The 12,715-nt window shown below is 35.2% G+C and overlaps 1 pseudogene across 1 annotated transcript in view; it reads right to left on the reverse strand.

The window, feature by feature from the left end:
- Positions 1-4,015: 4,015 nt before the first annotated feature.
- Positions 4,016-12,715, reverse strand: part of LOC110300189 — a 12,383-nt pseudogene continuing 3,683 nt past the window's right edge. Inside the window, exon 2 of the transcript XR_002378552.1 lies at positions 4,016-4,502. The product of XR_002378552.1 is annotated as a 40S ribosomal protein S11-like (transcript). The remainder of the gene's footprint in view (positions 4,503-12,715) is intronic.

The following is a 12,715-nucleotide window of genomic DNA, read 5'->3' on the forward strand; positions in this document are numbered from 1 at the left end:
ACACCAAGGTATTTTATATTATTTGTGACTATTGTGAAGGGTGTTGTTTCCCTAATTTCTTTCTCAGCCTGTTTATCCTTTGAATAGAGGACCTACTCTTTGAGCCACTGATTTGTTTGAGTTAATTTTATATCCAGCTACTTTGCTGAAGTTGTTTATTAGGTTTAGGAGTTCTCTGGTGGAATTTTTTGGGTCACTTATATATACTATCATATCATCTGCAAATAGTGATATTTTGACTTCTTCCTTTCCACCTTGTATCCCTTTGACCTCTTTTTGTTGTCTAATTGCTCTGGCTAGGACTTCAAATACTATATAGAACAGGTAGGGAGAGAGTGGAAAGCCTTGTCTAGTTTCTGTTATTAATAGGATTGCTTCAAGATTCTTTCCATTTAGTTTGATGTTGGCAACTGATTTGCTGTATACTACTTTTTACTATGTTTATGTATGGGCCTTGTATTGCTGATCTTTCCAAGACTTTTATTATGAAGGGGTATTGGATTTTGTCAAATGCTTTCTCAGCATCTAATGAAATGATGTGGTATTTACTTTGAGTTTGATTATATAGTGGATTACATTCATGGATTTTCATATATTGAATGATCCCTGCATCCCTGGGATGAAGACTACTTGATCATGATGGATGATCATTTTGATGCATTCTTGGATTCTGTTTGTGAGAATTTATTTTTTGCGAGAATTTTATTGAATATTTTTGCATCAGTATTCATAAGGGAAATTGGTCTGAATTTCTTTCTTTGTTGGGTCTTTGTTTGGTTTATGTATCAGAGTAATTGTGGCTTCATAGAATGAATTGGGTAGTGTTCCTTCTGTTTCTGTTTTGTGGAATAGTTTGAAGAATATTAGTATTAGGTCTTCTTTGAAGGTCTGATAGAATTCTGCACTAAACTCATCTGGTCCTGGCCCTTTTTAGTTGGGAGACTATTAATGACTCCCATTTCTTTAGAGGGTTATGGTACTGTTTAAATCATTTATCTAATCCTGATTTAACTTTGGTACCTGGTATCTGTCTAGAATATCTAATCCTGATTTAACTTTGGTACCTGGTATCTGTCTAGAAAATTGTCCTTTTCATTCATATTTTCCAGTTTTGCTGAGTACAGTCTTTTGTAGTAGGATCTGATGATTTTTGGATTTCCTCAGTTTCTGTTGTTAAGTCTCCCTTTTCATTTCTGATTTTGTTGATTTGGATAATGTCTCTGTGCCCTCTAGTTGGTTTGGCTAAGGGTTTATTTATCTTGTTGATTTTCTCAAAGAACCAGCTTCTGATTTTTTTGATCCTTTGTATAGTTCTTTTTGTTTCTACTTGGTTGATTTCAGCCCTCAGTTTGATTATTTCCTGACTTCTCCCCTTGGGTATATTTGCTTCTTTTTTGTTCTAGAGCTTTTAGGTGTGTTGTCAAGCTGCTAGTGTATGCTCTCTCCAGTTTCTTTTTGGAGGCACTCAGAGCTATGAGTTTTCCTCTTAGGACTGCTTTCATTGTGTCCCATAAGTTTGGGTATGCTGTGGCTTCATTTTCATTAAACTCTAAAAAGTCCTTAATTTCTTTCTTTATTTCTTCCTTGACCAAATTATCATTGAGTAGAGTGTTGTTCAGCTTCCTCGTGTATGTGGACTATTATTTATGTTGTTATTGAAGATCAGTCTTAGTCCATGGTGATCTGATCAGATGCACGGGATTATTTCAATATTTTTTGTACCTGCTGAGGCCTGTTTTGTGACCAATTATATGGTCAGTTTTGGAGAAGGTACCATGAGGTGCTGAGAAGAAGGTATATTATTTTGTTTTAGGACATAATATTCTATAGATATCTGTTAAATCCATTTGTTTCATAACTTCTGTTGGTTTTACTGTGTCCCTGTTTAGTTTCTGTTTCCAGCATCTGTCCCTTACTGAGAGTGGGGTGTTGAAGTCTCCCACTATTATTGTGTGAGGTGCAATGTGTGCTTTGAGCTTTAGCAAAGTTTCTTTTATGAATGTGGGTACCCTTGCATTTGGACCATAGATGTTCAGAATTGAGAGTTCATCCTGGTAGATTTTACCTTTAATGAGTATGAAGTGTCCCTCCTTATCTTTTTTGATAACTTTAGGTTGAAAGTCAATTTCATTCGATATTAGAATGGCTACACCAGCTTGTTTCTTGCAATCATTTGCTTGGAAAAATGTATTCCAGCCTTCTACTCTGTGGTAGTGTCTGTATTTGTCCCTGAGGTAGGTTTCCTGTATGCAGCAAAATGTTGGGTCCTGTTTATGTAACAAGTCTATTTGTCTATGTCTTTTTATTGAGGAATTGAGTCCATTGATATTAAGAGATAATGGAAAAGTCATTGTTGCATATTGTTATTTTTATTGTTAGAGCTGGAATTCTGTTCATATGGCTATCTTTTATGTTTGTTGAAAGTTTACTTTCTTGCTTTTTCTAGGGTGTAGTTTCCCTCTGTGTGTTGGAGTTTTCCCTTTATTTTCCTTTGAAGAGCTGGATTTGTGCAAAGATACTGTGTAAATTTGGTTTTGTCATGGAATACCTTGGTTTCTCTATCTATGGAAATTGAGAGTTTTGCTGGGTAAAGTAGGGCTGGCATTTGTGTTCACTTAATGTCTGTATGACATCTGCCCAACATCTTCTGGCTTTTATAGTCTCTGGCGAGAAGTCTGGTATAATTCTCATAGGTCTGCCTTTATGTATTACTTGACATTTTTCCCTTACTGCTATTAATATTCATTCTGTGTTTTGTGCATTTGGTGTTTTGATTATTATGTGACAGGAGGATTTTCTTTTCTGGTCCAAACTATTTGGAGTTCAGTAGGCTTCTTGTATGTTCATGGGAATCTCTTTCTTTAGGTCAGGGAAGTTTTATTCTATAATTTTGTTGAAGAAATTTACTGGCCCTTTAAGTTGGAAATCTTCACTTTCTTCTATACCTATTATCCTTAGGTTTGGTCTTCTCATTGTGTCTTGGATTTGTTGGATGTTTTAGGTTAGGAGACTTTTGCATTTTGCATTTTCTTTGACTGTTGTGTCTATATCTTCTATGGTATCTTCTGCACCTGAGATTTTCTCTTCTATCTCTTGTGTTCTGTTGGTGGTGTTTGTATCTATAACTCCTGACACTTTCTTAGGGTATCTATCTCCAGGGTATCTGTCTCATTTTGTGATTTGTTTATTAATTCTACTTCAATTTTTAGATCCTGTATGGTTCTGTTCAATCCCTTCACCTGATTGACTGTGTTTTCCTGTAGTTATTTAAGGGATTTTGTGTTTCCTCTTTAAGGTCTTCTACCTATTTTCCTGGGTTCTCCTGTATTTCTTGAAGGAAGCTATTTATGTCCTTCTTAACGTCCTCTATCAGCATCACGAGATGTGATTTTTAAATCCAAATCTTGCTTTTCCAATGTGTTGGAGTATCCATGACTTCCTGTTATGGGAGAACTTGGTTCTGATGATGCCATGTAGCCTTAGTTTCTGTTGGTAAGGTTTTTGCACCTTGCCTTTTGCCATCTGTTATCTCTGGTGTTAGTTGGTCTTGCTGTCTCTGGTTTGAGCTTGTTTCTCCTGTGGGCCTGTAAGCCTGTGTCAACACTTCTGGGGGACCAGCTCTCTCCTGGCGAGACCAGTGCACAGAGGGCTGCAGAATAGCCCCACCTCCTTGTTGCAGATGGAGGCAGGATGGACTCTGTCCCAGCTGCTCTGCAGCTTCTGTGGCCTGTGCGCTCATGGCTGGTCCCACCTTACACAGTCACCAAATCACCAGAGAGAAAATGGTGATCTCACCTTTGAGTCCGGGGGTCAGAGAACTGCCTGTAGACAAGCTCTCCCCTGGCAGGAATCATGCACAGAGGGCTGCAGAACCAAATATTTTGAGTTTTAAAAAAGACAATGAGCGATTCACTAAGATGACCAAGGTCCTCCAGGTTAGAGCTGGACATCGTCAACAGATCAACCTAGTCTTTTTTTTTTTTTGGTTTTTTTTTTTTTTAATTTTTTTAAATAACTTTATTTGTTCTAAGGCATTGGCCAGAGTCCCCTTAGAACTTCTGAAACTGCTTCTTGGTGCCAGCAGCCTTGGTGACCTTGAGCACATTGAATCGCACAGTCTTGCTCAGGGGCCTGCACTCTCCAACTGTGACAATGTCTCCGATCTGTACATCCCTGAAACAGGGGGACAGGTGCACAGACATGTTCTTGTGACGCTTCTCAAAGCGATTGTACTTTCNGATGTAATGGAGATAGTCCCGGCGGATGACGATGGTCCTCTGCATCTTCATCTTCGTCACGACACCAGACAGGATCCGACCTCGGATGGAGACGTTACCAGTGAAGGGGCATTTCTTGTCTATGTAGGTGCCCTCGATGGCCTCTTTGGGTGTCTTGAAGCCTAGACCGATATTTTTGTAGTACCGAGGGAGTTTTTCTTTGCCGGTTTCTCCCAGCAGAACCCGCTTCTTGTTTCAGATCAACCTAGTCTTGAGAAATGCATGCTACAGATAGTATATCTTAAAAAATAATTTGACCTTGAAGTTTTGGATATTTGAACAAGCCTTGGGAAGAGGGAGGAAAGTAGTAAGTACTTTCCCCAGCGCCTCCTAACATGATGGCAGTGATGGAAAGTGAGGTCACAGGGTTAATAGCAGGCACACGTAACAACCAGCCTCCTAGATTTTTCTTGGCATTTTGAGTCACAGTCTATATTATTTTACACAATTCTGTCACAGGATGTCCCCTCTTCAATTAATACCATGACCAATTATTATTACACAAACCAGGAACCTGGCCCACCTAGCTATCACAATCAGCAGTATTTGCTTATATTCCCTGTACCTAGAACTAGCTCTGCTTCCTGCTATATTTATCACCTTAGTAGGTGGTTATATTTATAGACTATCTTCTAATTTTTTATGCTGTACACATCAACAGTTAAAACTTTAAAAAAACTATTAATAAAGGATTATGAGACAATGTGATAATTCTGCACATTCACTTATTATGATTTTTGTATCAGGAATCACTGAAAATATTTCCTTGTTTCTCTTAATTGTGTAGACACATATGCATAATATATAATGGTATTTACATGTACATGTAAATGATTCATATAAGTACATATATAAAATCTAATCTAGAAAAACACTTAATGTTTGAACTATTCACACAGGAAAACTAAATAATGCTGGCCAAAGCTTATTTATATTCAATCAATATCCTACCAAAGCTATATTTTTTCCCTAGCATTTTGTTCTGCCTCTCTCATAATTAAACTTGTTTGAAACTCTTATAGTGTTAATGGGTTGGTTATATAGATGAAATTGTGTCTTGATGTCTGCCCTCAATGTGACTTAGATTTAGCTGGGAAAACATTGAAGTTCAAGCAAGTTTCAAGAAAGTCATCTTCCTACCTACTGGAAAACTGAGTCCACATTCATTTCTACGAAGTGGCCTGTTAACCAAGGAAGTAGGCTATGTTTAATGATTTGAGGGGCTAATGCAAGAGGTAAATTCTTTAAATAAAATCAAATGGATGGAGAAAATTACTACAGAAATAGATTGGTCTAGGCTGTAGTGAATCAAATGAGGTATTTTTAAATTTTGTTTTGTTGGTTTAACTTTAAGGATGCTTCATATCTGTTACGAGATTTTCCTCATTTCTATTAGGTTTAGGTTCTAAGGTAGGCAGTAAATAGGAAAATGAATCAATGTTTAAATGTATGCAGAACTGGATGCAGTTGTTAGATGCACAATTCTGCATTAGTTCAACTTATTTTAGTGCCCACATATGAAAGAGCTCATACTATATTTAGTTATTTTGGGGATGACATTTTTCTTTATGAAATAACTCTAGTTCCAGCTTGATGCACATGGCAGGATTTCATTTTCCTTTATAGTTGAATAATACAATGAATAAATATATAATACGCATTATCCATTCTTCTTCTGATGGGTAATGATGATCCATATCTTTGTAACTGTGAATATTGCCATAAGTCATATGAGTGTGCAGGAATTTGTTTGTTATTCTTATTTCTATTTCACAGAATATATCCCCAGGAGTAAGATAGCTGAATCATATCCTAGTACTATTTTTAGTTTTCTGAGAAATGTCCATACGTTTTCATAATGGCTATACTAAATTACTACCTCCAACAAGGTATAAGTTTTCTGTATCCTCACTACCACAGTACTTCCAGAAATACCACTTCTAACTGGAATAAGATGGTACTTAATTGTACCTTAGCTTTTTATTTCCTTAATAACTACTTATATTGAGTGTTTTCATACACTTGCATAATGAGGTTGATACACCTTTCCATGATGTCTGTGAATGGCAGTTTCAAACAAAAATAGTGTGAATGAAATGTAAGGGAGAAAAAGGACTCACGCTCTGAAACATCAAACACTGCAATGAAATCCTTTTTGGTGTCTGAAAGGATAAATAGCTACCTTTTTTAATGGATAAATTTGCTTTGCATTGCGAAATAAAAATAATCCCTACTTTAGCAGCATAATACAACCCCATGAACATCTCAGCATTGTGTAGTCAAAATGTAGACAAGCACTGCTGTTTCTGTCAAGTAATTAGTAAATTAAAACCAATGTGATGACTTATATAGGGACTCTGAGAGGAGAGTGTATTTCCATTAGCTTGTCAACAGAATCCAGCTCTAAATGCTGGAGGTCTCAGCTTCAGATTTTTCTCTTTCATCAAACTACTGACATTGTCCACAGTCTTTCTCAGGTGGCTCCTCCAACTTTAAGCATCAACAAGCTTGTCAAGGCTTGCCTTTAATTTGAATCATTCCAATTTTCTCTTCTGCTTTCCTTTTGTCGTGACCACAAGAAAGTCCCCTCATTCCATCTGCTTGTATAATTAAGTTAAATCCACGGATACAACCTGCCCTGTATAAGGTCACTAGTTTAACTTAACCTAACACACTCATGGAAGTAAGATATCAAAGTAATCAGAAAACCTGAATGTGAATCACATGGAACATAAGGTACCACCTGTAGAATTCTATCTGTTGAGCAATTAAGTGAGCCCAATTTTGGAAGCTCTAAGACCTAAGCATAATGATCACCTTGACAGGCTGTTAAACATAATGTCAGATTACACAAATAGTTTTATGCCTATGGAAGACATAATAAATGCATATCTATTTTCATGTAATACAGAACCACTGGCCAATGTGATTAGACAACATTGACTAGAATATTATGAAACAAAATACAAATTGTATGTCAAAAACAAGCTAACATAGCAAGAGATGTAGGTCAGTGGTAGACTGCTTTTTGTAGAATACCCAAGGCTCTGAGATAAATACTTTACAGGAAAAAAAATTCAATTAAGCCCAAACTCATACAACCAAACTCATCTTGGGAAGCTCAGTGATAACGTGAGAAATAGGATTCATGTAAGAGATCAAGTTATAAGATAAAGCAAAACTCTTTCTCTCCTAAATATACAGATATAATATTAAGGATAATCACTTAATCAAGCCAGTTTTCTGCCATCTTTTTCTTTCTGCATATTTATTTAGTACAAGAACTTAAACTTTAGGCTTTAGGTTAACAGATTCAACACACAAAAATAAGTGATAGAATTTTAGTAGGTTAAGCAAATAATAATAACAAATAATACTTCCAATATCTCATACAAAAATGACTTTTCATGCCACCACTGGTGACCCACATTGCTCTAAGAGCCAAGCAAAACATGGAGAATGATATCAGCTTATGGACAATCTAAAAGCAACCAAAGAGCTTCGTTCACCTTCCAACTAAATAAGAATAATAATTTACACTAGTCTCACAGGAGATTTTATTTCTGTTCATCCACTTAGATGCACTTAAATGATTATAGAAAACTTTTACTGTCAGTCAAGTGTCTAAGGCATCAAATGAATTGCTACTGAAATATTTTAGGACAAATTAAATAAAAAGCCTTCATGTGAAAAATTGCTATGAGTATCTATTGAGAATCATCACTCAATAATTTGAGCACAATACTTGACATGAGTAGGCTTTTTAAAAGATGACTATCAGCAGTAATTAATACTTTGAAGGCCATCTTGAAGTTATTTCTTCTACCTCCTTTTCTCTTATAAATATCTGACTTCATACCTACTTGAATAATTGTTTTTATAAGAATGGTTCATATACAGTTGTCAATAGTCTACAAAAAATCTTTTATAAGCTAGATGAAGGAAGTTCGAAGGTGCCTTAAATAGGTTGTTAAAACTAAGAACTTGTGTCATATTTGAGAATTATACTTTCAAATCACTCAATCACGTTCAATGTTTAATAAGGCACTTACATTAGTTTGCTTTAAGCTTAGTACTTACACATGATTTTCTATTGTCCTTCAGACAAATATACCACCAACCACCAACCACCAACCTTTCTATAGTCCCTTTAGGCACAATGTTTTACACCATTCCATTATACTCCATTGTGTTGTTTGTACTTTTGATGCTAGGGTAGAACCGAGAGCCTTGTGTGTGGTAAATTCATGGTCTGTACCAAGCTATACCACGGTACTCCTCCACTGTGTTTATCTTTGTTAATTTCCAGCTTAGATGTTTGTGACTCTGTTCTCTCTTTGGTAAATCTTATGTATCAATAAATAATAAACATATCGGTAGTTTATCATCTAGATTTATCAGAATTTTTTTCTGGGTTTAATTTTCCCTAGAGTATTACTGTTTTTGAAAGTGAAAAAATGTTTTAAAAAGTCTTACTTTTACATAAATATTGACTTTCCACTTAAACACATATTCACAGGCTTACCTATTATTGGTGTCTTGCATTAATGTGATTTTTTGCTGCAATCAATGAGCCAAATTGATCATTATGATATAGTCCCTATTTTAGACAGTTTGTTCTTTTGTTAATGTTAAACAGTTCATTGATTTTTTTTAATTGAAAAACAATGTTTGCATCCAACATATTTGATGTTTCAAGTCACACAAGTTCTTATCACTGAGATAGGGAAATGAACAGTGGATCATACTCCTAACAGTACACAAATTTCAACAAGTTCATAATATCATGTTTTCACTGTTCCAGTAGAATACACACTAAGTCCAATGCCTTAAAATACTTCTTTTGCTCTTTCAGTGTTCTCCTTCCTGTACCCAAACCCCTGGCAACCACTGTTTGATTGTTTGTTTGCTTGCTTATTAGTTTTATTTTCTTAACATCTCTTTGCTTTTGCCCTTTGCTGAAAAGCTCAGTTATAATCAGACTGGGTTGCTTTCTTAGTCCAGCTTCTTTCACTCAGCATTATATGCCTGAAGTTCTTTATTATTCTTGACTTGCTAGATCATTTCTATTTATTACAGATTACCTTTTCATTGAATACAGCTCACCTTTACTAATATTTTGTAAATAAAATTTGAACCTTAAGTAAGAAGAAATTGGTCTAGCCTTTATATCTTATTTTAGCAAAGTATAAAACTACATGTTTTAAGTACTTTTGCTTTAATAATATATTGGCTTTTTCATTCCAATCAACTGCTAATAATTATGGTAGCAATTCCATTCTTGTTCTGTTCCCATGCTTTTTTCTTTGAGGTTGTACACTACAAAATAATTGTCTAGGTAAGGCTCATTTTCCTGTTTTGTTTTTGAAATACTTCTATTCGAATTTTATTTAAATTCTTTAAAATTTTTATTGAAAAAAATTTATTTGGAACGTTAACATTTTGTAAATCTCCCCATTATTTTATTTTTCACTTCAATTATTTATATCGCTTATTTAACTTTCATTTTCTCTGCAAGAGTTCCTCAAAGTAATTTTTACTCTTATGGATTTGTGAAGATATTCATTGGGCCAGGTTTGCTGTTATTGCTGAATGTTCAATATGAACATAAGAAAAACGTTTTCTGGTGGAGGGTCTCAATTAACATAAACAGTTGAAGAAGATACTTGCCAACTTACCAATATCTTGAGCCAACATATCTTTACTTTCCTTTTAATTTTAAAGTGATCACTTTAATATTTATAACTTTATCCTGAGATGGACTATGTCAAAAGAGCCTCATTACATAACAATAGTCAGATATAAAATTTCTAGAGACATTGGGGTCAAAGTTACTAAGTAATTTTGAAAAGTAATAGCATCTATAAAACTAAAATTAAAATAAGCTTCAAAGAAGTGCCATGTTCAAGTTGAGAAAGTGGTTTTCCCCTACACTCATCTGGGTTAAATTTTAGGGTTTTATGTTGTTTTGTTTTGATTCTTCCCATTCCAAATCCCACCCCTTTTCTGGTTTTGCTTTGTCAGTAGAAGATGCTTAAATACAACAATGTCCAGTAATGACCAGCATACATAATATTCAGATCTTCTCTTTTAATAACATTCTCGTATTAAAGGAATCAGAACTCCTAGAAAAACTAGCCACCCTAAAGATTAGGGCAGGAAATAGACAAGATGGAGCAGCAGAAATTTATAGTTCCAGAATATATTGTAGTACTTAGAGGGAGGGAGAAAAGGAGGGAGGGAGATAGAGGAGGAAAGAAATAGACAGGGAGAGAGAGGGAGAGAGAGAGACAGAGAGAGACAGAGAGAGAGACAGAGAGAGACAGACAGAGACAGAGAGACAGAGAGAATGTCAATACAATCAATAAGATATAGAAGCCAAAGGCTAAAGTTGGAATGATTTCAATAACAAAGTAAAACTAATTAGTGACCAAATTATAAAATGAACATCTGAGAATTTACAAGAATATAAATGAATGATTAAATAAACAAATGTATTGTTTAGAAGAGAATACTTACCCATGACTAATAGTTCTGAAGAATTTATGTAGCTATTACATATATCCTCAAGGAATAGGTACCAAAAAATTAGCCAAATAATTAATAACTACCAAATGTTTAGGGATCAATGACTTTTTTTCTGAAAAGAATACTAAAGAAGGAGAGCAAATGTGACTTTGCAGTGGAGACATCTGAGAACACTACTTCTACCTAAATATCAACAGAGTTATTACCTGAGCAGTGTTTCTCAAAGCTGATAATGTCAGGGGTTAGAAAAATGGCTCAGCACTAAAGAACAGTGGATGCTCTTTTGGGGGATTTGGCATTTTAGTACCCACAGGGCAGATCACTCTGGTTGTAGCTCAGTTCCAGGGGATCTCATGCCCTCTTCTGACCTTCATGAGTACCAGGCACACAGGTGGTATGCAGACATATATGCAGGCATAACATTGATACATATGTAAAATAATAAAAAATGAAAGAAAATGAAGTGGCAAAGTCATCAAGGATAATCTGTGAAAATGTCCCTCTCCCAGGAAGCTGAAGATGACAAGAACTAAATGTAATGTGAATACTGGGTAAAACCTTGCAAGAGAAAAGACACGTTAGAAAAAGTAAGAAATCCAAATAAAATATTGACCTTCCTTAAAAAAACATAGGTATTTACTTGTTAATTATAATAAGAATGTCACACTGATAATCGAGATGATTCCTGGGCATGTGAGTTTCTGCACTATTCTCAGAACTGTTCTTTACAGCTAATTTGTTTTGAAAAACTTGCTTATTCAACTCTAATTAAACTCAGTAGGTCATACACATAAACAATACCTGAAAGTTGGGGTAGGGGGCAGGGAAGAAAAGGAATTCTGTGAGAGAGGAAGGGCAAGGAGAAACATAAAGGGAAAAAGCTACCAAGATGCATTTTATATATGTATAAAACTGCCAACAATGAAAAATAAGTAAACAATGGCCATTTTAAAACATGATTATTATGAATATCCCAATGTGAATCAGTTCATTTTAGTGGTACGTGCAATAGTGAAGAGTTGAAAGCCACTCCAAGGGCCAAAGAAGTAGTTTGTAAATTAAAGAAAGTAACTTTAAAATCAGTTTTATATTTATTATTTTTAAGATCCATGTAAATGTTTTGTCAGTTTAATGATTAAACATAGATTCCTCTGTGGTGGAGCCAAAGTAAGAAAAGTAAAGGGAAATTTGTTTCGCAATGTAAATCTTTTTGCACCATTTCACGTATTAATCACATCTGTATGAACTTGTTGAAAATAATTATTGTATAAAAATACATAAGAAATTGAGGACATAAGGATCTATTTTACGTGCAAAGGATCTTTATGACATTCCAACAATATACATTGGGGAATATGTTCCAAGACTCCCAATAGATGTCTAGAAGCAGACCGTCCGAAGCCCTGTGATCATTTGCCTTCAACACCTGACTTGAACACTTTCTATGAACTGTGTTAGTAAATTCACAGTTGGCTGTAGAGCAAAATGGCTACAAATTTCTTTTGATTCTATACAACTACATGGAGAGAGTAGTTGTTCTTACATAGATGTTTAGGACCTCAGTAAGTGATACTTTCCTATATATTAAGCCAAGCCTCCCCATCTTCTACTATAGCAAGAACACATGAGAGCATCTCTTTGGCATAGGCTAATCACAGGGTCACCCCTTTTATAACTGGGTTCACCAATTAGTAAAATAAAGGGCACTTGAACTCAAGCACTGAAGTCGTGCAACAGTTGATCTCTTAATGCAGTTATCTGCACACTGCAAAGAAACATCTTAGAATACCCAAGATATAAGATACAATTTGCTAAACACATGAAACTCAAGAAGAACGAAGACCAGAGTGTGGACACTTTGCCCCTTCTTAGAATTGGGAACAAAACACCCATGGAAGGAGTTACAGAGA

Source organism: Mus caroli, chromosome 8 (genome assembly GCF_900094665.2).
Source record: "Mus caroli chromosome 8, CAROLI_EIJ_v1.1, whole genome shotgun sequence".
Classification (NCBI taxonomy): Eukaryota; Metazoa; Chordata; class Mammalia; order Rodentia; family Muridae; genus Mus; species Mus caroli.